Raw genomic sequence first — 26,810 nt, forward strand, 5'->3', positions numbered from 1 at the left:
TTTATGCTCTATGGACCATGTGGAACTAAAGCATAAAGTGTTAAATGAATTTTTTTTTTGTTTTTTTGTTTTTTGGTCTATGTGGATTTTGGAAAATGTGTAATCAGTGCAGAAGGTGCATAATGCAGTAGGGGCTCTGATTTTAGGTCAGGGTGGTTAAGCTTTGCAGTCCCCTTGTCATAGGACAGGCAGCCTTTGCTTTGAAGACAGACTAAAGCAGGGGGTTGCAGAAATTGGCTGCACCCATTAGCGCATTGGCAAGCAGAGAACAGGAGCCAGGTCTCTGCATCGGAGGGGCTGAGCCAGTTGCCATTCCCAAGAGGCTTCCTTTTTTTCCTGCTCTGGGTCACATGTGCATTTATTCAGGAGGAGTCACACCTGGAATGGTGCTTTGGGGCCATCTGTGTTGAGGATGCAAAACCAGGTTTTGCGCAGGTGGAAGAAGTGGGTTGAGTTCTTAAAGCAAATGTGCCTCAGCCAGTTGTAAGTTACAGGGCATAAGGAAACTACTTACAGAATTCTACCAAAACCAGCAGCAGTGAAACGTCTTTGATAGTCTCGGAGCAAAGACTGAACCAGCTCTACAGCTGCACTTCAGCAGCTGGTACTGCCTGCTGTCACACGTTGCATGGCCCACTTTGCACACTGACCAGCCAGGAGCTGCTGATGGGTCCCTTGCCCTACGCCCTTGCTGTTCAGGACCACAGCAATCTCATCAGCATTTTGGATGGTGGAGAGGCGGTGAGCTATCCCGGTGCAGGTGCGGCTTCTCTGGCTTTATCCAGCGCTTCCTGGACAAGCTGCACAATGAACAAACCAAAAGGTGAATTAAAACCAAGCACAGGAGCTGTTTCCACCTGTGTTGCCCCTAGTCTGTCATCTGTGATAGAGCAATGAGAGGGGTGATGTTTCTGTGGCCTCGCAGGTGAAGAACTGTTACCCCGATGCCTGGTTCAGATCCTTGCTTGTACATCTGGGGTGGGGGACAGAGGAGAGGCGGTGCGTGCTGGTGTGCATGCATTTGTATTTTCGCTTGTCCCAGATGTCAGGTCTGCTCCAGGGTCGCAGCCTGGCCCTTCCTTACTGCTGCAGGCAGGTCTTAGTAGGTCAGCTTTAGAAACTGTCCCTAACAAATTGGTCTGGCTCCTTTGACAAGCCATGTACTTTCTCACTTCCAGCAACACAGAAAACTGCTCCAAATTTCAGTTCTTCTCATTAAATAATTACAACTTAATCCCCCAAATAGTTCCATTATAAAACCAAGGTATAATCAAATAACATGCTGGATAATTTTGTATTCTAGTACTTAGTAAATACACTTTTAACTCCCTCTCCCCCTTGTTTTTTTTTATACTCTGAATGTTACAAATTCTTTAATGTCACCTGATGTTCTGGGCTCTGTGGCCACAAAGATGCCAAATGTTGTAATTAAATTATTCTGAAGATTGATAATACTGAATTGCTTTTGGGATGGGGGTGAGTACGGGTTTTTTTGTTGGTTGTTTTTTTTCCAAAACAAGAGCCTCCTGTTGGCCTCACTAGCCAACTTGCAAATCCCCATTCCCGTTTGCAAAGCTGAGGTACCTTTTCGCTTGGATATTCAGTGCAGAGGTAGCTTCATCTACCAGCGGTACGGGTTTTTTTGTTGGTTGTTTTTTTTTATAAAACAAGAGCCTCCTGTTGGCCTCACCAGCCAACTTGCAAATCCCCATTCCCTTTTGCAAAGCTGAGGTACCTTTTCGCTTTCGATATTCAGTGCAGAGGTAGCTTCATCTACCAGCAGGATTTGGGGCTGCTGTACGAGAGCTCGGGCAATAGCAACACATTGCTTCTGATCACCAGAGTGCTGGGTTCCTCTGTCCCCCACGTGTTCTGTATTTCTAGTACAGAAAGTAAGTGCAAGCCTAAACCTGGATTTGGACCTACTCCTGTGGAGTGTGACATTTGAGCTGCGTTTGCACTGAGTGACGAGTCTGGGGCTGCCCCTTTCCCAGTCATCAGGGCAAGTGTGGGTGAGGAGCCTATGTACCGTAGCTGAGCTGAGAAACCCATTTCTGAGTGTGTTTAACTGCAGAGCAAAGCCCGTGATGCTGAGCAAGAGCAGCGGCATTTATTTTGGGGTAGGGGACCAAGGTGCAGAGAAGCTGAGGGCAGGGTGGGAGAGGAAAGTTGTGACGTTGCTGGTAGCGAACCCAAGGCTCAGCTCAGCACCAAGCAGCCTGAGCAGTCAGCTCTTCTTTCACCACCCCAGTTCTCTATGAGACTCAGTCTGAGAGACATTGAGAGTGATTTAGGATGACTGAGAAGCCAAGCAAATTCAAAATCTCATCTGCCTCGTGCCCTATTTTAAAGCTGACACAAATTTACTCAAGAAATTTGATTCCAGCTCTGTGCTTCCCCTGGTTGTTACCTCCTGTGTGAACAAACATACATCTCTCATCTAAGGCATGAGGCTTTGCAGGGGAAACCCACCAACCTCCTAAGCCTGTGGGAATTTATTGACTGAGAAAGATTTGTCCTACCCTGTATTTTCCACGAGAGCGAGATTAGCTTCAGCCCATCAGTTCAGACAGCAGGCAGGAAGAGCCTTTGCTTGCTTTCACCTCCCAGCAGCTGCTCGGCGAACACGAGCAGATCAACTTCTGGGATTTATTTTTTTTTTCCCCCCAGCATAATTATTCACAACTAATGTAGAAACCTAAAACTGCTTTCCCCTCCAAGTTGCTATTTATTTTGCAGCAAAAAGATCCACTGTACCGGAGACTCAGCTTGTCACATCAGGCGCAACCGGGACGTAACAACCGGTATAAACAGGGAAAGGCAGAGAAGGAAGCAGGAACAAGATGGTGGGTTTCTGCCTGTTTTTCCAAGCCAGGTCTGTGGGTGCCTTTACACACCTGCCTAATGAGATGTTGAAAAAAGAGGGTGAGACCAGCGCTCCTCGGGTTGCCTTACCACTTTCCCTTTGCTTTCCCTTAGCTGACGGGAAGTACCCAGCCTCTTGGTCAGTATTTCCTGCACGTCTGTTGCTCTGTGCTCTTCCATCTAGACTGACTTGCCTGAGTACCAGTACCACCCAGGTTATTTTGCTAACAGGCGCTTCTCCTGCAGAGATGAAGACCTCTCCCATTCAGGCATCTGCAGCAGCTGCTACCACCTCCTAGCTCTCTGCTTGTCCTTTGAGTCTTCTGGGACACCCCCCCTGTTCAGTAAGTCATGGAAATTTTAATACTTTTAACCCATATTTACTTAGGAAAGCATGAATAGGCACTGTGGGGTTTTTCCCCAATTGCAAGTTGGAAATGAGGGCCCAATTACCTTTGGTAGTAACTCAGTGAAGAAATGAATATTGACTTCCTTTGCTGCACTGACAATCTCCTCACGTGACACCTCCCGACTGTTAGCCCGACATGCAATGTTTTCAGCGATGCTGCAGTCAAACAGCATTGATTCTTGTGAGATGACACCAATCTGAGCTCTCAGCTACTGGGTATTTAGTGTCTTTGCATTTTGGTCATCCAGGGGCTAAAAAGTCAGAAATAGTATATTTTAATCATAGCACTTTATAGATGGCTGTGTCTTGTTTGTGGTTTGGTCGGGTTTTTTTAAATTCAACATAAAGGCCTTTAGCAGACAGGGCACTCGGGCCACTTCATGCCCTGAGTCTGTTAACTTAGGCACTTACATGCATGGCAGCAGAGACGGGGAGGTGAGCGTGAAAGCCTAGTTATGTTTGCAGTCAGTACGATAACAGCAGCCGTCTCTATGATCCTTGAAAAGCACCAGCTGTATGAAGCCACTGCATCGCACCCCCCTTGTTTATCACCCTAACTAAAAGAGCCAGTACAGCTCCGCTTTCTCTGCCATCTTCCTATCAGTACTAGAGGCATTTGGTACTATGCTGGTGACAGAAAGGTCTGTTCCAGAAACCAGTAGGAGATGTATACCACAAAGTCTTTCCACAGCTACTGCCCTTAGCAGCAGCTTTATCCCATCTCCGTTACGCTGGTCTGGGAGGCAGATGTCCTTGGCTTTCAAATGGCAGTAATGGGGGACAGTAATGGACAGTAGCCCCTAATCCCATAACTGAATATCATCCTTGTACATCAGTGAGAAAAATTCATCTGCAGCCACTTGGTCACATAAGACGAGTTAATGTGTAAAACTCTATATATCAGCACTTGAACTCCTACTCTCCTCCCGCTGTACCTTATCTGGACATTCGCAGCCACAAGTACAAGTTTGACTGTCTCCGTTGTGCAGAGACTTGTTCTGTCTAAATTAAAACATCGGTCCACATTTCTGCTTTATCCTACTGACTTCTGTCTAAAGCAGAACTAATGAACTGTGGACTAAATCATCATCCTGTTCCTGCAGGTGCACTGGGGCATCAGGCGCCCGGAGCCCAGATCATCTTTTCGTTCTGTTTATGCAGCACCGGCGTTGCGGAGAGCCCTAGCCCAGGGCTTGGATTCGTCAGTCCAATGATCAACCAAAAAATAGGCTAAATGTTTCTGTCTTTACAAGAAAAATTGTGTTTGTGTGCAGTGAGACTAGGGACCCCTTTGTAAGGAATATCTTGTCTTGCCAGCTGTTTTCTGTGTGGGTTGATGAGGTGAATCTGTCGTCTTATTCTCAGAATGAAAGAGAAGCAGTTAAATGATTAAGCACTGAATAAGTATTTTTTACAGTCTTGGAAAAAGAAATCTCATAGTTCAAGGCCACTCTCTCATTGAAAGCATCAGGAACGAAATGCAAACTCCAGGGAGAAGCAGCCAAAAGGCCACTCCAGCACCCCCATCTGACAAGGGGCTATCGGTACGAATAGCAAGGAGGCTATTGGTACTTCAGGCTGAACTTCAGCTGGAGCTGCAGCTGACAGTGTTGTCTTCCATACAGAGTTAGGACTGCGGTTGGAGGCAGGTATCTGGGTTTGGGAAGCCTGGTTGTCTCATTTTTCTCTGACTTTTAGAGGAAAGATCCAAATCCTCTGAGCTGAAGTCCTGACTATAGATGAAATGTGGATGTAAGTGAAGAAACAGCTGAAATGAGATCACTTTATTTGGCAAGTACAAAATTGTCTTAGGAATGCATAGACATCTATCTGCAGCATCCAGATGCTTCAAGATCCAAGAAGAGCTTTTCAGGGTTTTTTCATCTTCCCTTAGTTTTTACATGCTAGGTGATGATGCAATGAAGTTCAGTGGCTACTCCAAGCACTGCTGCTGTTAAATTTCCAACAATCCACCCTTACAATAATTAAACTAAACCTCAGTGATACCAGTAGGCTCTGGTCAGGCCAGCATAGCAACTTCTCTCCATTGGACCTTGTTCTAGTAACTTTGAATGGCACGGGAAACTCAGAAATTTTACTTTCCTTCTACTTTCCCCATGATTGCATAGAGAATATGGAAAACCCATGTGTTCCTGCCCTTAATTTTCAAAACTATTACAAGAAAATGTATTTGAAACACTGACAAAAGTGAATAGTTGCACTAGCAAAGATGTAATGAGATTATTTATGAGAAAAAAACCCCAACAAATAAATTGTATTAATAGAGTAAGCATGTGTCATGTACCTGCAATTTACGCTTTGATGTGGAACACTTAACCATTTCTCCACTGAGTGGATCATAAAAACCTCCCAAGCAGCGTCAGAAGAACAGTGCTCTTTCCACAGCCACTGCTTCCAACAAGAGCCAGAGTTTGTCCTTTTTCTGCGTTCACGTTCAAACCTCAGAGCACTTTGGCCTCTGGTGGGGTTGGGTAGTTTAATGCCACATCATTGAATGTTGTGCTTCCACCAAATATTTTCTGATCTGAAACAGTAAAGTTAGTTAGGTCCATTTTTTAGGCTAATGCAATAGATCACAAAAGACTATGAAAAGCATTCATAAAAGAGATTGGTGGGAGTTCTTCCAAAGGATCAGACTTTTTTTCCCCCCAGGAATTAATATGTAGTGAGAAGCTATTGTGAAAACACAAATTCTCTCCCAAATGTGCTACTCTGCAGGCATATTTTAAATAAAATTATGTTCCATAAACACAAATTCTGACAGCTTCCTTTACATCAACTCTTAAGGAAGATTACATTTTCAAAAGTAACAATAACTCTAGGTGGCTGACTTCTGCCTGCTTTGCAGGGATCTCGTTCATACTCTTCACATATTCTTTGCTGATTTTTTTTTTCATTTTTGTCCTTAAAGATACTGAAAAATAATCTACTATTTTTGATCTGCACACAGAATCAATCCTTCTACTTAAGGATCTTTTCTAATTAATTTACTATAAAATATAATGATATATGTAATGTGGATATATGCCTATGCAAGAAGAAAAACAGTTCATATGAATGTGTATATATAAAATGTAAATATAGTCATATGCAAATGACCAATCAATATAACAGCTCAAATGTATGATACTTCATAAGTCTTCATAGCTATTTTCCTTTATTATGTGTGTGTGTATATATATGTGCATATATACATAATAAACACAAGGTTTATAATATATACATGATAGTCTTCTGGAACGTTCTGTCCTCTTTGTTGTAGGACAGGCCACACGCACCCATATGCTCATCTACATTGTTGGTTACTGAAGTGTGTGACAATCTGTTATGGACAACTTGCAAATAAGTTATCCCTCAAAAATTTCTGCTCAAATGTTAGAGGCCTAGTTAGATGTTCAAGATCCATACTCAGGTAGCTCCATGCAAGAAAGTTTTGAAAAATGATCTCGGCTACATTAACCTGATTTCCACTGGCTCTTAAAGAAGGGACCTCTGGAGATCATCCACTCCAATCCCCTGCTAAAGCAGGCTCACCTAGAGCAGGTTGCACAGGACATCATCTAGGCAGGCTTTGAATATCTCCAGAGAAGGAGATTCCACGGCCCCCCTGGGCAGCCTGTTCCAGCGCTCTGTCACCCTCAAGGTAAAGAAGTTCTTCCTCATATTCAACTGAAACCTCTTTTATGTTTCAGTTTGTGCCCATTGCCCCTTGTCTTGTCACTGGGCACCACTGAGAAGAGTCTGTCTTCGTTCTCATGACATCCACCCTTAAGATATTTGTATGTGTTGATGAGATCCCCTCTCAGTCTTCTCCAGGCTAAACAAGCCCAGCTCCCTCAGCCTTTCCTCGTAGGGGAGGTGCTCCAGTCCCCTAATCATCCTTGTAGCCCTCCTCTGGACTCTCTCTGGGAGTTCCTCATCTTTCTTGAACCGGGGAGCCCAGAACTGGACACAGTACTCCAGGTGGGGTCTCACCAGGGCAAGGTAGTAGGGGAGGATAACCTCCCCTTGGCCTGCTGGCCACGCTCCTCTTAATGCACCCCAGGATACCATTGGCCTTCTTGGCAACAAGGGCACACTGCTGGCTCATGGTGAGCTTGTCATCCACCAGGACTCCCAGGATGTTTCACCATGAGGTTTTAGCAGGAGAAGACACAAAGCAAAGCTTAACCTTAATTTGGTTGGATGAGTCAGATGTGAATAGGCTCACACAGTACTTGTTCTTAGTAGCTATGATGTGGGTGGGAGGAAAAAAAAAAGAAAACCAGAGTTGAAATAAATGAGAGGAGTATGCTGTGCTGTGCATAAACACCATGCTTGCCTACAGGCTTCTCTCCTTCCTCGCTGTAGCTATCTATGGAGGGTACTCTTCAAACAGCAGGAACAAGTGGGCAGCTGACATCTTGGCTTTGGCATAGTCTGGAGTGAAAGTGCTTTGTCCTAATGCCATTGCACCAAATACAGCAGCTGAAAAAAAACCTCTGTAAAGATAGAAAGGAGAAAAATAGATGGACATTGATGTGGCAAAGGCAAGGAAAGCTTTTATAGGCAGATTAGGGGCTTCAGGTAAATACTCCTTAGTAAGGCTGAGGTAGGGTAAGAGCTGTCTACTGCAAACTCTGTGACTTTTTTTCTCATTGAGAAAATGAGTAATTTGTTTGTCGGGAGGAGAGTAGCACTCTAAGCTTTCCCTTCCTTGCCCACTTGTCTGGATTTACTGGAAAGGGATGTGTTGATTTCTCTTTCTGTTCTTAATGCATGAGGTGTGGTAGGATGTACAGTTCCTTGAGCTCAGTTTCTTCATCCATAAGATTAGAAGGTATTAGTTGTGGGGCAGCCTGAGGATTATGGAGAAATTTGCCATTCCTCGTTTCCTTTGGATGTCCCAGTCTTCCAGGCACAATCAAACCCTTGAGTTCAGGAGAAAAAGGCAAAAGGCAAATGGGAGATGAGAGAGAGAGATGAAATCTGTGATGAGCGTTGCACAGGACATCATCTAGGCAGGCTTTGAATATCTCCAGAGAAGGAGATTCCACGGCCCCCCTGGGCAGCCTGTTCCAGCGCTCTGTCACCCTCAAGGTAAAGAAGTTCTTCCTCATATTCAACTGAAACCTCTTTTATGTTTCAGTTTGTGCCCATTGCCCCTTGTCTTGTCACTGGGCACCACTGAGAAGAGTCTGTCTTCGTTCTCATGACATCCACCCTTAAGATATTTGTATGTGTTGATGAGATCCCCTCTCAGTCTTCTCCAGGCTAAACAAGCCCAGCTCCCTCAGCCTTTCCTCGTAGGGGAGGTGCTCCAGTCCCCTAATCATCCTTGTAGCCCTCCTCTGGACTCTCTCTGGGAGTTCCTCATCTTTCTTGAACCGGGGAGCCCAGAACTGGACACAGTACTCCAGGTGGGGTCTCACCAGGGCAAGGTAGTAGGGGAGGATAACCTCCCCTTGGCCTGCTGGCCACGCTCCTCTTAATGCACCCCAGGATACCATTGGCCTTCTTGGCAACAAGGGCACACTGCTGGCTCATGGTGAGCTTGTCATCCACCAGGACTCCCAGGATGTTTCACCATGAGGTTTTAGCAGGAGAAGACACAAAGCAAAGCTTAACCTTAATTTGGTTGGATGAGTCAGATGTGAATAGGCTCACACAGTACTTGTTCTTAGTAGCTATGATGTGGGTGGGAGGAAAAAAAAAAGAAAACCAGAGTTGAAATAAATGAGAGGAGTATGCTGTGCTGTGCATAAACACCATGCTTGCCTACAGGCTTCTCTCCTTCCTCGCTGTAGCTATCTATGGAGGGTACTCTTCAAACAGCAGGAACAAGTGGGCAGCTGACATCTTGGCTTTGGCATAGTCTGGAGTGAAAGTGCTTTGTCCTAATGCCATTGCACCAAATACAGCAGCTGAAAAAAAACCTCTGTAAAGATAGAAAGGAGAAAAATAGATGGACATTGATGTGGCAAAGGCAAGGAAAGCTTTTATAGGCAGATTAGGGGCTTCAGGTAAATACTCCTTAGTAAGGCTGAGGTAGGGTAAGAGCTGTCTACTGCAAACTCTGTGACTTTTTTTCTCATTGAGAAAATGAGTAATTTGTTTGTCGGGAGGAGAGTAGCACTCTAAGCTTTCCCTTCCTTGCCCACTTGTCTGGATTTACTGGAAAGGGATGTGTTGATTTCTCTTTCTGTTCTTAATGCATGAGGTGTGGTAGGATGTACAGTTCCTTGAGCTCAGTTTCTTCATCCATAAGATTAGAAGGTATTAGTTGTGGGGCAGCCTGAGGATTATGGAGAAATTTGCCATTCCTCGTTTCCTTTGGATGTCCCAGTCTTCCAGGCACAATCAAACCCTTGAGTTCAGGAGAAAAAGGCAAAAGGCAAATGGGAGATGAGAGAGAGAGATGAAATCTGTGATGAGCAAAGGGCAGTAGGAGAGGCGATACAGGAGGAGAAGGGATTCACTTGAATGCACAGGGAAAGGGAAGGTAATGCTGATATTTGAGAAGGGGTTGGTGTAATCATGGTAAGAAGCAGCTTGAGCTTCAGCAGCATTTTTTGCCAGGCAAGAGTGTGGCAAATGCTGAAAGCAAGCTTGGGACGTGCATGGTGCCAGTCAGTGAGAACAACTCACTGGGAGCACTTGGAGAAACTTTTTTCAGCTCTGGCTGGGCAATTTCCAGATTGGGTGTTTGCCAAACCTTTCTTCTGCTCTCCACCTCTCTCGTTCCAGGGCTTATAATTTCCTCACCTTGGTTTCACTCATTGCTTGCGCCACTTACCTTTTAATCTTGTCCACCTACGCTCCCAGCTAAGCCATGTGATTCTGTTGTTAAAGAAATGTTGTTGGCCATGAAAACAAGGAATGGCTTTGCTTCGTCTGTCTTCACGTTGCCTTCCTTTTACCCTGGGCAACGTGATGACAAGGGAAATTGTAGGTAGGTAGCTAAACACAGCCCTAAAAGCACCACTTATTCTGGATTTGTGATAGTGTAAAGAAGGAAGGGGAATGTAAGGGTGATGAATGGAAGACAGAAGTAGTTACGGATTTTTTCATTGCTATACTCCATGATTTCATGATACCTACAGAAAAATCAAACATATTCTCCCACAGGGACAAAAAGAACAGAACAAAGAGATACTGACAGAAGCACATCTTTAAATTCTCTAGATAGGCATCAAACCTAAACCAAGTGCATAATAGCTTGTGTAAAGGCTAAAGTAAATCCAAAGATGCCTTCTTTACAGACTTTCTGTAACAGAAAAAACATACAATCACGATCATATTGTGCATTCATTTGTAGCAATCAAGAATGTGAAGAGTATCCTATAATTCAAAGGAAATCACAAGTCCTTATGTCCTGTTTTCCAACCACAACACCTTAGTATTTTAAAGTAAAATAATCTCCAGCTCTTTGTAATATCCTAACCTAAGGCATCATCATTCCTGTACGGTTCATTTTCCTCTCTGTCTGCAAAAACTGATGAGACTATTGGGATAGAAGAAGAAATTGCTCTAACTCTAAATATTTTGAGTACGTACAATTTGTATTGTCTTCACCTCATACATTCATTAAAATTATTTTCAAAATTATAATACAGTTGCAATTCAAAGTTTCAGCTAATTGATAGATGAGGAAAATCACCGAGAACCTTAGAATTTCTACAAAGCAGAAATGACCGCAATAGAACAAATCTTTGTGCTTTATCTTACATTGAACTAAAGCAAGTGACAATTCATGAGGTTTCATATGATCTGCAAGAGTATTTTAATAAAATAGCAGAGCTAACAAAACCAGACGCTGCTATGCAGGTTCACCCTTCTGGTTCCTTTCTCAGGAAAATCCCACTGATTTTTATAGGAATCTTACCTAAACATACAGGTAAAACCTGACTCTTGGTTTGTTAAGCAATAGATTCCCTCAGAAGAAAGGGCTTGTGATTATAAGAATTAATAAAGGCTTTTGTTTCCAGAATTACAGCAGTCAACAGCAACATCATGGAGAATTTGGAGAAAAAAAAAAAAAAACAAAAAACAAACAAAGTCATTCAGAACATTACCTTTAGAACATTACCTAAAATGTTAAGAACATTAGCTTGAAGGGAAAGATAATCTATATTTTTTTTATGTCAAAATTGAGTTTGGAATGAAAGATTTTATGACAGACATAAATTGTGATTCAGTTTATTGGTGTTAATTTATGTTCATTTTAAAAAGGGATATTTCAATACCTTTTTTTAAAGAGGCATGCTTTTACCTATAGAATGCTTGCACACTTTGTCCATAACATAAGCTCAAATTTTCTTCCCTGAGTCAAAGTAACAACAGTTTGTGTATTTTCTATGGCTTCTGAAGCAGTCTGTATTGGAGAGCAGGTATTCATCAGCAGAGAAACAAGATTATATGGAAATTTTGAAACATTTTCTGATAAACAGAACAACTGCAATAGAAGTATGTCTACAATACTGTTGAAAGTGTGTTTGCAACATTTGGAGACATGCTGCTGTTAAATATATCCCGTTAGTGTGGATTATAGCAGTGAAGTTGAGACAGCATACATTTTAGCGCAGGCCAGCGATGGGATTTTATTTTCCAGTGGGCTTGTGTAAGCTGTCATGAGGGTGATGCCATGCAGCTGTCATTGCTGTGGGAGCCCAGTCAGGGCAAGCTGAACAAGCCCACATCACCTGCAAAGGCATTTGGAACTGCAGGGTAAACAGTTATGCACCAGTTGTCCACAGTTGTAAAGGCAACTGGTGATTTTGAACTCACCCATAAAAAAATTATCTTTCCCAGGTTGCATTCTCAGCATTTTTGGAATACCAGGAGTCTTTCAAAACCACTAAAGGAGAAACTCAAAACCATCGGCCATTCCTAAAAATGTAGAGAGAGATTCTCCTGGCCCATATGACAGCTTGGCACATCTAAGTCCTGTTAAACTTATATCTTTGAAAATCTTCTTGGCTTGCCACAGAAGAAAAAATAGTAGAAGTTTTCCCAAATGATTAATGATGGTAGATACCCAATTTGGATTGAAAACTAGTGGAAGCTCATGCCTTAATTTTCTTAATGTTCCCCAAATATTAAAGGGATTTACTTGTTGTTAATTGATATCGTCAGCAAATCTTTTCATAACAACAGTTGATTTAGTCTTGATCAAGAACCCAGCAAATCAAAACTCAAAATGTAAAGTATCTTGGAAAGTGATTTTTTAAAGTATATTCATGGATCACTCTACTCATTCCAGCTCATAATTTACTTCCAATGTTCTCAGCTTATGAGAAAAGAAAATTAAAATTTATCCACCGTCTAGAAAGTCGCCCAGGACCTGGGACTCAGGCTCAATTCTTTCTCATGTACTGTCTCCCACGTAAGATTTGTACGCACTGGAATCCCACTACCTGCACAGAAGCCCCCCTGGCATCTGTACCACCACAAATCGTGTGCTCGTGGGTTGTACCAGGAGCTAATTAACTCCATTAGGTAGGTGTATGACAAATTCTGCTGCTCACAAGGAAGGCATGAGATACATTTAATCTCTTAGCTAAGTTGTTTCTGCACTACCTTTCAATGAGAGTAGTTTATTTTTCTCTCTCCTGTGTGAAGCTGGCATTTCTCCATAGGCAGTTTTCCAGGAAGAACCCCTCTTTTAAAGAGAAGAGTAGATTTTTACCTAGAGCTCAAAATAAATGCTTGGGACTTGTTTTCCTTCAGGTTTGCTTGATATGTTGAGAGTGAAACATTTTGCTGAATTACTATGGAAATACATATGTTTTAAATTTTGCCAGAAACCTGGGATCTGCAAAAAATTGTTTTGATTAATATAATCTGTCAAAACCAGATATTCAGGTCACCACCTAACAGCCATGTAACTGTTCTTACAAATAGTCTCCAAGGAAGTTGGCACGAGATAATGATAATCAGCTGCAAATAACTTGGCTATAAGAAAACTTTAAAGTATTTCAGTGCATAAGAATGAACTCAACAAGGTTACTTGTTTGGCAAAACTTTATGAGTAATTAGTGTCAGTATTTTGAATTTTTTCTTGATTAGCCTTTCATGTAAAGACGAACAGGTGTTTTTTTTTCAACACATACATTCTTTTAAAAATAAATCTCTTTTAACTTCCTATTTTAATGTATAACAAAACACCTCTAGGCTTGTGAATCATCAGCCTTTACTGTAGGTGTAGAAAACAGCTTGGAAGAAAATATGACTCAGCCTTCAACTCAGTAAGAAAGAGGGAAAACCTAACAGCTCTAAACATAGGAGCTAACCTGCAAAAACTTAACCGTACCCATGCATTTTGCAGACCCTTCTTTCTACGTCATTACTTCTACACAATAAGTGGAATAAATGCTTAGACAATCTACAAATAAGAAACACGACAGACTAAGTAACATGAGGGATGAGATGTTGAAATAATTAAATAACATGGAAAAACTAACATAACTGCATGTAAATATTACTGAGCTCCTCTACAAAGACAAACATTATGGTGTCTTGATGTCTGTATTACTGATAAGAGTAGTTTTACTGACAGGTCAAGTGAATTTTTTTCTCTGCAAAGCCAATTTAAATACACTTTGAGGCCGAGAAGATTTAGAGTTGTCTCACCAATAACTTTTAATGAATTTGTTCTTCTTAGAAGCAAGATTGTTTTGGACCATTTCTTTGTTTTTCCGGCAGCCAACCTGTGGGCTCACAGAGGTTTCCAAGTTTCATTTCTAGTCCTTGCGTTACCCTCTCTTGCATTTTCCCAACCACTGTTATTAGCCGAGGCGGTTGAGTAGCCAGCGCAATCGTTGTGTGATCTGAAGAGAGACATAGAAAATAGATAACAACTTTGGCCAGATCATACAGTGATTGCCCTGGATACTTACTTCAAAAGAGTGTTGTGAGACTTTATTAAATTCAAGTTGTGCTGTAAGCCTCAGCTAAAAACTGCTGTAGAATTCATGATAAATAAAAGATGAGTTAATTCCCCCAAATTCTCTTGACTCTTTGTTATATCTTTACTGGGAAAAAATGTTACTCATTTACGTGTGTCAGGGAACAACATCTGCGGATGCCTTGTGATTTGACATTGCAATGAATCATTGCTATGTAGATTTATAGCAAAATGCCTGGCAGGCAAAACCAAGAGGAATTACCTTTCCTTTTATTTTAGTGTGAAAAGGGCTAGGTGTAAATACCCCAAACCATTTTCTAATCAGCCTGGAGGCACAGAAATGCCTCTGGGAAACTTTCCTAATACAGATCATGGAAAGCGAGAATAAGATTTGCTGTGCCCAGACTCCTCGGCACGACTGACCACAGGGTAATGGGAGGGATGCAAAGGGCAAAAGAGAAGATCACACAGAGGCTGTGCTGCTTGGGGTGTGTCAAAACCCCAGTCCCCACAAAGTACAGCCTGTCCTGAGACAGCACGTCTTGGGAAGTGAGAAAACAGTTCTCCTCAACGTTATGAAATGGAGTTACACCCTCCCTGTTTGCTGCCACGCTCACATTTTCCTTTGAAGCAGATTCCCAGGCTCCTGCTTCCCTTCTCAGCTGAGAGAGGAGGGAACAAAAATCAGAGCAAGGGATTGCAGGGCACGGTCAGCTACGCTGTCACCGTGGTGTTTTCCTGCATCCTTGTTACTGATGGTTTCTATACTGTGCCTATATATATGTTCTGTATATGTACAGACAACTGCAAGGTGAGAGAAAGAGAAGGTATGTGACAGGTAGAAGAGAGGGGCTTTGAAAGAAAACAAGCTGGAAAGAAATGAAGAAAAGGGAAAAAAGCAGGGAAAGAATAGGGAAACCGAATGCACGCTCAGCACAGGTATGAGGGACCCAGGACTTTTAAAATGTTTAGTATGTGCTGAATGCTACAGACTATTTGAGAACATAAATTAATAACTCATGTTTTCAATGTTCAGCTTCATATATTTGCTCTATCGCCATTTTGTCGGAACAATACAACAATGCAGACTTTTACTTCTTTGAGGAGTGTATTCTTGATCCATCACCAATGTCCCTACCAAGCAACCATGTGTAGTACAATATAAAAAAAAAAGATAAAAACATCACTGAACCCACCTTTCCTGCCATTTCGAGGTGGTTTTTTTTTTTTTTTTTTTTTGCACATTCAGAGAGCATCTTCACTGGAATCATTCCTGTTACAGCAATCATTGGGACGAGGGCTAAAGGCAGAAGAGTCAGCTGCTGGCCATGGATCAATGCCAGAACAATCCCAGTCCCAAGATCAGCTACATGTGGGGCAATTTGTGCCAGTCTGGAACCTGTAGCCTGGAAAAGAATGAAACTGTTGTAAATTATTCAGCTTTATTTGAAAACTAGACAGGAAATATTTGTTACCTCGACAGTTGAGAGCTGTTCACCAGAGGATATCTGAAAGTGCTTAATTTGGTCTAGATGTTCTGCAGAACTGGGTGCTTTCTTTTTTGAAAAACCATTCTGTTGTACAGAACATTTCCTCAGGTGTTCTGTATCTTATCTAGTCTTCCTCCTCTGTTTCTGTTTATTCACTCAGACTCAAAATCCTTGTTTTCAGGTTTTGCCCAAGAAAACACAATGACAGTTCATATATCTCATATTTTTTACGCGTAGAACCATGACTTCAAACTTGCCACATCTCCTGAAACATGGCATCTCCTAACTTGGAGACCAAGATGACCATTCTTTCTCTCTGACCACTTTTAAGCATGTGAACAAACACAGTGCTGCAGTGAGAGCAATCCTCATGTTGAGGCATACACTTAAGCATTTTGTTAATATTTGTAACATTTAGCATAGAAACAAAATACTCTCTAGACATCTAAGCAGGTTGGATAAATAACTTCAAATAAACAGACTCCTTGGATGACTCATATACGTTAGTGATAACAGGACTGAACATTAGTGTGAACTAAAAGCAAAGATAGATATATATATAACTACATATTTTACCTACTATTATGATATTAAATTTCTATGTGACACCAAAAATACTATTTAATAAAAATACTTAATAAATAGTATTATAATATTTAATAAATAATAACAGCTTCCAGATGACAGTGTGTGCAGGATTTCAACCTATGCAATCCAGCCTGTAACTTACTCCTTGCTAAACTAGATATGAAAAATGCCAGTGCTTGTTACCTACTTCTTTCACTTGTGAGACATCATTAACAAGTCTTGTAATTAATGCACCAGTGCTATTTTTGGGATCATCAAACCAGCTAATCTCCTCCAACATGAAATAGAGCTATTATCATCTTAAAAGCTTTACTCTGCACATCACCTAATTAAGCTCCATAAGAGAACTTAATCACTTTGGATTACAGCTGCATGACACACACGATGTGCTGTTCTTTACATGGAGCCATAAATACAATAGACCTAAAAGTTTAATAAAGATAAGGGAACACAAAATTCAAATCTAGGTGCTATGTTAACAATCCATATATCCTTTCTGCAAGAGCACAAACACCACATTATTCATGTTAAGCGTACTTTTTACAAGAAATTTTTGCTCGTGAATTCAACACGATTTTATGATCAGCTACTCACTAAATAGGAACACCAAGGAATCTGCCATTTAGGGACAATTACTTGGATGTATAACATGCATCTCCAAAGACTGCTGACTAAGCAATACACTTTCTCCTGTTATAAAGCTAAAAATACATCTTAATTCTCTGTCAGTTAAAAGTACTGTGAAATCTGTAAGCCTGCTGTGAAGTGTTTCAGAAGTATGAGCACTGCTGCAGAATATCTGTGGTGTCTGAGAAGACATATGTAAAGGGATATGCAGTGCTAGGAGATTGCTCAAGACTACCTCTTCATCATCTGAATGTCACTGTTTTCAGGGAAAAAAAATCTTGTCCGTCATATACTTTTGTGTATCTTTAGCAATCCAGATTAATTGGTCAGAGGGAGCAGTGACTCTAAAGTACTTACTTGAAAACTAAAATGTCTGAATTAAAAGCACAACATTTGTCTTATTTAAACCCAGGAAGTAAAAATAAAATATTCACTTCTTTCCTCCAGATTTGCCAAATATCAAACCCAAAATATCATTATCATGAAACAATCTAAGTATTTGTATTACTTTATACACACATAATTCTTATTAACAGTGTGGTATTTTTGTGTAATAACTGTTCCTAAGGTTATTGTAAGAGCTTTTGTATTTCTTACCTTTAGTGTATAAATGCATAGCCTTTAGACATCAACAAACACGCTACATTTTGATTTCTTGGGGGTTTATTGCAGGCAAAGCATTGCTTTTAAGCACAGTAAAGTACTGTATTCTTAAACACAGTGAGAAAAAAGATGCAAACCAAACATCTTCAATGAGGCTGTAGGCTGACATAGCCAGATGGCTGCTTTGGCATTTCATGATACACAGAACACACCACAAGTGTTGGTGTTAATATATCAAATCCTCCCAGGTGCCACTGCTGTAGGGCCTGATACTTGAACATGATACCAGGTGGAAACAATTTTCACACCAGAGTGAGAAAAGTTAATATAATGACATTACTTGACTCCTCAGACCATGAAAATGTCTCTGTTACCTTTAGGGTCTTTCAAGCCATTCCTCCAGGGATCTGTTGAGATTCAGCATGGTCTTAGAGACCTCGCTTTCCTCCTGGGCTAGTCAAAAAAGTCTCATGGGACTTAATTTCCATATAAACCAGAAAGAAGGGGCATCTGGGCTTCCAGTGAAAGGGGTTAACGAAAGGGAAGCTGATGAGGCTCAGGTTGGCTCTGGGAACTTCTCAAGGAGGAAATGACCCTCTGTGGAGACCAGGAAAACATCACTCAGCTTTGTGGACTGAAGAAGTGGTGGGGTTGTGCCTGTTTGGAAACCTCATCTTTGGTCCAAGACTTGTTGATGCATCAGACTAGCATGGTTGGGACAGGCTACTGCCTGTAGGGAGTGAAAGGCAAGGGAGAGATGTATTCAGTCTCACATTGCTCTTCTTTCTACTACCTCAGGGATCACATGCGCACCTACAGCTGGGTGTAAAATTTTATAAAAATTCAGGGAAGGATTGAATTTACACTGTGGATTGATAATAAGGTACTAAATACCAACATTTCCTTAAAATACTTGGTAAATTTAAAAAAAATTACTCACTAGGAAAAGCAACTGGCAAGAAATGGCAGCAAAACTGGGGCAAAAATACCTGAGTTAGTTGCAGCTGTGCTGAAATACAAACTGGAAGTGCTGGCAAACCCATAGGGCAGGTACCAGTGCCAGCTGGGCCTCCCAGGTAGGGCTTACCAGTTTACACGGGTACACCACATGCACTGCAGCAGAGCAGGGCTGCTGAGCCGCTCGCCACGGCACTACCTCCAGGAAGCAGCTAATGGCAACCATCACATGATGGTGATAAGGCCAGTTATGCACCCCATTGGGATCCCTGCCATCCTTGTCACTGCTTAGCAACTAAAGACTGCAGTGCTTGGATTTTGGGATGAGTATTTTAAAGTTTTCACTCTGCTGTGGAGTGTACTTCTGCTGGTAGCAGAGCCCTGTTCCTACCCCTGACCCCTACCAAGGCTGTCCTTGGACCCGTGCCTGCTACATAGCAGCAGCCACCAGTTCAGTGAGTGCAGCCGGTGAGATATCCAGGTCCTGTAACCTTCACTAGTAATTATTTCTGGATCATAGCTTATATATGGAGTTATCTGACCATGAAAGCTGACCTTAATTTCAGATTCAGCCTCCTAGAGTATAGCCTACTTCTTCTGGGTGCTCTGATTTTATTAAATAATCTAAATTAGTCCATTTCTTGTTGAACTAAGATTTTTTTTTTCTTTGAAGTTTACACATCTGAAGTGATTTTACATGTCTTGTGAATGAAGGCTTCATTGGTATTTTGGCAAGATAAAATCAGTAATACATGTAGTGAACAACCTACATCAGTAAATTATTATTGCGTTTTACACCTGCAAAATGCTGAGGCATGTTTCAGTCTCTAGAATAGCATTTCTGGAGTCACTGGCTGAAGATTATTGCATGCTAAACAATGACTAATTAGTGAGAGAGAAATATGGAAACTGTTCCTAATATGATGTGTTATATTTTACAGACCCATTCTTTTTTTAGACTGAGACTCAGCGATAAACAGACTTTTATTGGGTTTTTTCCATATGTTAACAAAAAAAGCCCAATTTACGTTGTATGGACAATTTGCTTTGTTATGAAAATAATTTTCCATTTAAAGCTTCCTTGCACTTATTTATCTCAGCAGTGGATAAATGAATATTAAAGATGTGTCATCTTCAAGCCATCATCATACTTTTATAGATGGTAAAAAAAATCATAGTTCATGAAGCAAGGAGATCATCTAGCTTTGGTTTCACCAAGTTCGTAGCACAATAAAGATAATGCTCCTAAGTTTGGATAGCACAAATATGTTTTATAAGGCTTGAGATCTTCAAGGTCTCTAAGTTTTTAAAATAGATCTTTCAGGATGTTTTTTGTTGTTGCATTGTGTTTGCAGTTTTTGGATGTTAAGTAACAACTGTTAAATGAAATTTAATTTGCCTTAGTAAAAATTTATTTACTGTTTTCTCATAGTGCCTCCACTTCACCTGGTTTTATACCTTGGGACACAGCAATAAAATTTACAATGCAATTACTTAAATTTTCTAACACAGATTTTTTTATAAATCTTATTACACCTGAAGATATTTTTAAAAGTTTTGAGAGTACACTAAAGTAATGTAATGTAAATGAAAGGAAGGACCTTATTCCTACTTTTTCCCAATATAGATCTTCTCTCCTTTGTCAGCTTATTTTCGATGTTGGACTGATTTGGGGGAAACTGCTGAAAAATTGCAGCTGCATAGCATGCTCCCCTTCCCTCAGGGATGTTTCCTGTTACCCTTTGCATGAAAAGCTGAAGTAACACCAACATAATACTCTTTTCCCAAACAGTTCTTTGGAAGGTAACACCTCATGTACTATTACAAAAAATCTAAGATTGGCTATTTCAGTACCTTTCATGTTATATACTACAGATTGACTGGCTGTAAAAAATGCTCTGGTAAATGCAGATGTTGCTGTGTTTTCATTTTTTCCTTTTTATTGTTTTGTGGTGAAACTGTGAAAAACATGAGAAAACAAGACTGAGATCTTCATCCCAAAACAGTCAAAACATGAATCTGAGGTTCAGTTTCCAGGGCATATTTGATTCTAAACTCATTCAGATTCCTCTAGCAGACAGGTAATATAATCTTACAATTAATAATCTTACAGTTAATAATCTTAAGTTGTCTTCTACAACCCATGCAAGTAACATGACCATATATTCTTTCTTGGTGTGGCATATGAGTACCATATAGCATATGGGCACATAAGTATACATAGACACACATACTTGTACTCTCACACTCAGTTTGTCCCTCTCCTGCATGGTGAAAACCACAATAATATCCTGTGCTTTGTCAATATTAATACCTTTCCAACAAAATAGTGTGTTCTGACAGAAAATGTTAGAAAATTTCCACCAGGACAAATAAAATGTTGCTTGCTTGAGAATGTAACTTCATTTTCTAACACCATAAATTCAGGTTTACTGAAATTCTCTCTATAAAGAAAAGTCTGTTCAGAAGCGTTATCTCACGTCCCTTTCACCCTGTTGCTTTATGTCACATAATATCTTCTGAAAGGCTATGACTGAGCAGACATGGGCAAGACAGTGCAAGGATGGGGTTGGGGGTCAGACTAGATGACCTTTAGGGGCCCCTTACAACCCAAAACATTCTATGATTCTATGATCACCTTTCAAGCCCGCTCTGCTCATGCTGACACATTGTTTCCTCTAAAGGGGTAAGGAAGGGTGAAGCACATTCGGAGAGGTCACAGGAAAACCTCTCCTCATTCACATCAGTAGAGCTGATCTGCTTGAGGATGTGCAGTTTGCACCGTTGCCCTGCGAGACATTGAGCAGACACTTTGCCTTCCCCATAGCAAGGAGCTTTGCTTGTTCCTCGCCTTTGCAGCGCAAACTGAAAAAAAAGTGTCATCTTATTGGTTTATCATAAAAGTAATCAGGAAATAATGATAAAAGGTAATGCATACAATGAAGATTTTTACTACTTTGTTTTATACTCACCCCTATAATGTCTGCAATGACTGAAAATATGGGCTGCAAGGCCCTACTGATAATTGTGCATAAAGTTCCAATAACAAAGTACAGCCATTCAGCTTTATTCAACTCCATAATTATAAAAAATGAAACTGGAGGCATGCTTTTATCCTAAAATAAAAGGATTCCATCAGGATAAATAAAATACATTAACGGAGAGAAATGAAGGATGTGTATATTCTTTGTAATATGCTCCTTATCCCATATTCCATGTCGAGAAACTCCAAATTAACTGATCATTAAAGACCATATTAACTAACTGCAGAAATTCTTACTGTTACTCAGTACCCATTATTAATAGCATGAAAGAAAAAGGAAAGGACCAATGAATGCTATATAAGCTCTCATTTCTCCCAACAATAACAATCTGAGCCTTTCCCCAAAAGGATTAGTCATAAATCCCATTTACCCTTCGTGGGATTATCCAGAAAAAGAAATTGCGTATTTAAACCACATTTTGTATTTGATGGTATTGAATATTAAAAGAATTGCTACTTATTCATTGCTGAATATGATCTCTTGCAAGTTTAGGTCATTAGCCAGCCTGATAATTATATCTTAATTTTCAGGAATTTATTTGCTAACACAGACATTCTGGACAATAGATAGCAAAACTTTTAGACAAAAATAGTAATTATTCTCTATTTGGGGTGTGTAATTTGAGGTATATGACTAGTTACCTGGTTTCATTTTTGTTCTATAATCAAATGAACTAACTTGCTACTTAAGCTATTCCCATACTCGGGTAATGTTTCATACTATTGCTCAGATGATAAACTATTTCAAGTATCACAACAAAAAAAATAATTTTAGCTTTGGGGGAAAAGACTGTTTCCACAGAACTCTTGTGTGATTTTGTCAATTTATGAGTCTTTAACCAGACACATTGGCTGCCTCAGCACTTTTTGTTAAGAAGCTACTCCCTCTTGAGTGGGATCATGTTCCTTTCTTATCCCATTAGTTATGGAAAACACACGCAGGTAAGAATATGGAGACACTCACAAGCTGAAAGGCTTTTACATCAAGTTAATCATTCTGTATTCTGAACCTTTTTATGCTTTTCTCGGTGGGTTGTCTTTTCTGTCCAGTCAGTATTGATCCCTTCCATGCTTCCTCTGAGACAGCTGCCGCATTACCTTCTTCCTGTAGCTGATCCTCTGTTCCTGATGCCTGAAATAAAACACAATATGATGTTAAAAATTTTTTATGGCCATCGAGAGAGACCTTGACAGGCTACAGAGGTGGGCCCATGTGAACATCACGAAGTTCAGCAAGGCCAAGTGCAAGGTTCTGCACATGGATACAGGCTGGGCGATAAGTGGATTGAGAGCAGCCCTGCGGAAGAAGGACTTGGGGGTGTCGGTGGAAGAAAAACTGAATATGACCCAGGAATGTGCCCTTGCAGCCCAGAAAGCCAATTGCATCCTGAGCTGCATCAAAAGAAGCGTGACCAGCAGGTCAAGGGAGGTGATTCTCCCACTCTACTCTGCTCTTGTCAGACCACATCTGGAGTACTGCGTTCAGCTCTGGGGCCCCCAGCATAAGAAAGGTGTGGACCTGCTCGAGGGGGGCCGGAGGAGGGCCATGAAGATGATCAGGGGGCTGGAGCACCTCCCCTATGAGGACAGCCTGAGAGAGCTGGGGTTGCTTAGTCTAGAGAAGAGAAGGCTCTGGGGAGACCTTATAGCAGCCTTCCAGTACTTAAAGGGGGCCTACAGAAAAGATGGGGAGGGGTTCCTTATCAGGGAGTGTAGTGATAGGTTGAGGAGCATTGGTTTTAAACTGAAAGAGGGTAGATTTAGTTTAGATATCAGGAAGAAATTATTTAGTGCAAGGGTGGTGAGACACTGGAACATGTTGCCCAGAGAAGCTGTGGATGTCCTATCCTGGGAAGTGTTCACAGCCCAGTTGCATAAGGCTTTGAGCAATCTGATCTGGTGGAGGGTACCCCTGACCATGGCAGGATGGGTTGGAACTAGATGATCTTTAAGGTCCCTTCCAATCCAAACCATTCTATGATTCTGTATTATCTTGTACTTTCAAATGATGATAAATTCTACATAAAAGCAACAGTAATTCCTGTTAAGTAAATGGAAGATTGATAAGAACTGAGTAATTTTACAAAGACCAATCAAGTGCTGAAGTTCCATTAAGTCCTCTCTATACTCAGTGAAAAACTTGCCAAAACGAAAACATACAGGAGGGTCAACTAAGTTAACTGAAGAGACCAGAAAGCCTCTTTAAAATGTGAAAATGATATAAAAGGGCCTTAATGTAAAAAAGAATCAGAAAGTCAACAAGAGGGACTTTCAGCATGAGGAGGGAGCCGTGAAGAATAGGAGTGAGACTTCCAGCTGCTTCGAAGTTAAGGCCTGAGAGAAACCGCTTGAGAAGTTCAGGAAACAGCTTGAGAAATAATAAAAATATTCAGGATGGACCGTGTCTGAATGACAAAACTTTGGGAGCCTGAGTCACCAAGATGCTAGTGATTTGCAAAAGTACTTGCGTAAAAGAGTTTGGGTTTTCAAAATGAGGGTGGGAGGCACTGGAATAGCTGACTTGAGCATGGTGTGGAGTCTCCATCCTTGGAGGTATTCCAAACCCAACAGGACATGGCCCTGAGCAACCCGCTCTGACCTCAGAGTCCATCCTGCGTTCAGCGGGGTTTGGACTAGGTGAGCTACTGAGGTCCCCTCCAACCTGAGCTGTTTTATAATTTTATGATTGGAAAAGTAGTTTGAGAATTGATCAGCTCCAGAACTTTATTTTTGCCACAGTCTTCATTTTTACCTCCTCACATACTTTATTTTTAATGTCGTACTTTTAAAGAAACTTTTTTGCTTAGAAGTCCTGTAATGCACAAATTTGAATTACGCTTGCATATTTTACTTAATATAAAGTCTTCTTAATATGAAGTTGAGCTCTCTTCAGGAAAGCTTTTTTCCCCTAGAGTTTCTCTACTGAGAAAACACTACAAAGCTGGAGGTACTTTTGGTAGCACTTCAGTCCAGTTAGGTCAATAGCACACAAAAGCAAGAGGAGGACAGATGAATGCTTGGCACACAACAGCTTAGCTTCCTCTTGCTTAACATCAGCAATCAGTGCTAGTCTAGTCTGAGCAAGTCTTTCTGGCATGCTCTGCCAGAAATGTCAACAAGGAGATTCATCTCACCATACGACATATTTTAAAGATGGGCAGGGGAGGTGAGAGGTTAAGTAACTTGTTTAAACTAGATGTTTTGTGTTGCAGCAGTTAATTGGGATGCCACCAAATGTATCGCAATCAGCCATTGTCTGCCCTCCTGTCTCTGGGATTCACTTTACAAGGCATGGGTTGGGAGGAAGATCCCCGAGTGTGCCAGCTAGTGGAGTTTCACAGGGTAGCGTGAGTGATCAGGAGTTAGGACTAGTGGACAGAGAGAACGTAGATTCTGTTGCCTGATTCTTCCAGACACAGACCTGCACAGTGTTGTGATGGTTTTGGCTGGGGTAGGGTTAATTTTCTTCACAGTAGCTGGTACAGGGCTATGTTTTGATTTTGTGCTGAGAACAGCCTTGACAACACAGGGATGTTTTTGCTACTGCTGAGCAGTAACTACAGAGCCAAGGCCTTTTCTGCCTCTCACCCCACCCCACCAGCGAGCAGGCTGGGGTGGGGCACAAGAAGCTGGGAGGGGACACAGCCGGGACAGCTGACCCCAACTGACCAAAGGGATGTCCCCCACCATATGATGTCATGCTCAGTGTATAAAGCTGGGGGAAGAAGAAGGAAGGGGGGGTCATTTGGAGTGATAGCATTTTATCTTGCCACATAACAGATACGCGTGATGGAGCCCTGTTTTCCTGGGGATGGCTGAGCACCTGCCTGCCCATGGGAAGCAGGGAATCAATTCCTTGCTTTGCTTTGCTTGTGTGTGCGGCTCTTGCTTTCCCTATTCAACTGTCTTTATCTCAACCCACGAGTTTTGTCACTTTTACTCTTCTGGTTCTCTCCCACCACCCCACCGGGGGGGAGTAAGTGAGCGGCTGGGTGGGGCTTAGTCGCCGGCTGGGGTTAAACCATGACAAGTGGGTAGAGTAAGGTACTTCTCCTGAGGCAGAGTAGCGCATGAAGGCAAAATGCTTTTTCAAGATATGTCCATAGATAAGCTGTGATCACTGCTGAAATGTTTACGCAATGGAGGTAATTTGTGTTCACCCAGAGGATAAGCATAGCTGCATAGTGAGAGGGAGAAACAGAGGGAGGAAAAAAAGCCAAAGAATATGATTGATTCAGCCTGAGGAATAGGTGGAACTAATCTGTAAAGGGTTCATACACTTGCTTAGAGACGACAACAAGAAATACAGGATTGGCTGTTTTTTTCAATTGTCTAGGTGGTTTAAAAGTTATGTCTAGATGGCAGTCAACAAGTAGCAGCTGCTCTTGAAGACAGCCCTGAGCTGGTTTTGAATTACTTTGCTGGGTGTTAATGCCCATATGGATCCCCAAACCTGCTTGGGAATATTTAGCTCTTAGCCCATGTTGAGCTCTCTCCACTGCTCCAAAGACTAAAGCTTGCTTGGGAAAGTCTGCTACAGTTTAGTCCTACCCATAACTTCATTAACTGAATTCCATGGGCACTTACTAAAACATTTCATCACTGGGAAGTCTGCCTGATCAGATAGAGCTAGTGCTGGCAAATTTCAAAACAGATTGTTAATGTATTTATTTTTTAAAGCATCTCATTATTCATCCCCATTTAGAGTTCCCAATCTTTGTATGAACAGTGAGTATTTGCCAAATTCAGGCTTACCTTAGACTCTTTAGGGGTGTCTCCTTCTTGCAGCTCTTTAAATGAACAAGCAATACTGCCTTGTCCAGTGCTGCCTGCACAACTGATTCACTCTCAGTATCCAAAGCTGATGTTGCCTCATCAAGCAGAAGAATTTTAGGATTGCGAACCAGAGCTCGGGCAATTGCTACTCTTTGCTTCTGGCCTCTGCTCAGCTGTGCCCCTCTTTCTCCAACCACCGTTTCAAACTTCTACAAGACAACCACACACATTTCCAAAACACTCAGTGGCACAGTCCTTTCGCCAAAGAAAGGCAGTGTAAAGAAAAGGCAGCATCTTCTCCTTCCTCTAAAACACCACGGGATAAACACCCACTTGGATATACCGGCCTAATCATTTGTGTCCCTGGAATTCTAATAGCTCTTCAAATGCACACCAACTCAGATTAACATCGTTCTCAGAAGTCACGAGGAAGCTCTGCATAGCTCTGCTTATCCAGAGCTCCAGGCATAGCTTCCTCTGTTTATGAGAATCCCTTCTAAGGAAGTCTTTGGCACAAGAAGGTTTAGGAGAAATTATTTCAGCAGG

General features: G+C 41.5%; 1 pseudogene; it reads right to left on the reverse strand.

Moving 5' to 3' along the window:
• Positions 1-594: 594 nt before the first annotated feature.
• The window catches only part of LOC104128455, a 38,790-nt pseudogene continuing 12,574 nt past the window's right edge, over positions 595-26,810 (reverse strand).

This window comes from Egretta garzetta, unplaced genomic scaffold, assembly GCF_000687185.1.
Source record: "Egretta garzetta isolate BGI_Z169 unplaced genomic scaffold, ASM68718v1 scaffold30, whole genome shotgun sequence".
Lineage (NCBI taxonomy): Eukaryota > Metazoa > Chordata > Aves > Pelecaniformes > Ardeidae > Egretta > Egretta garzetta.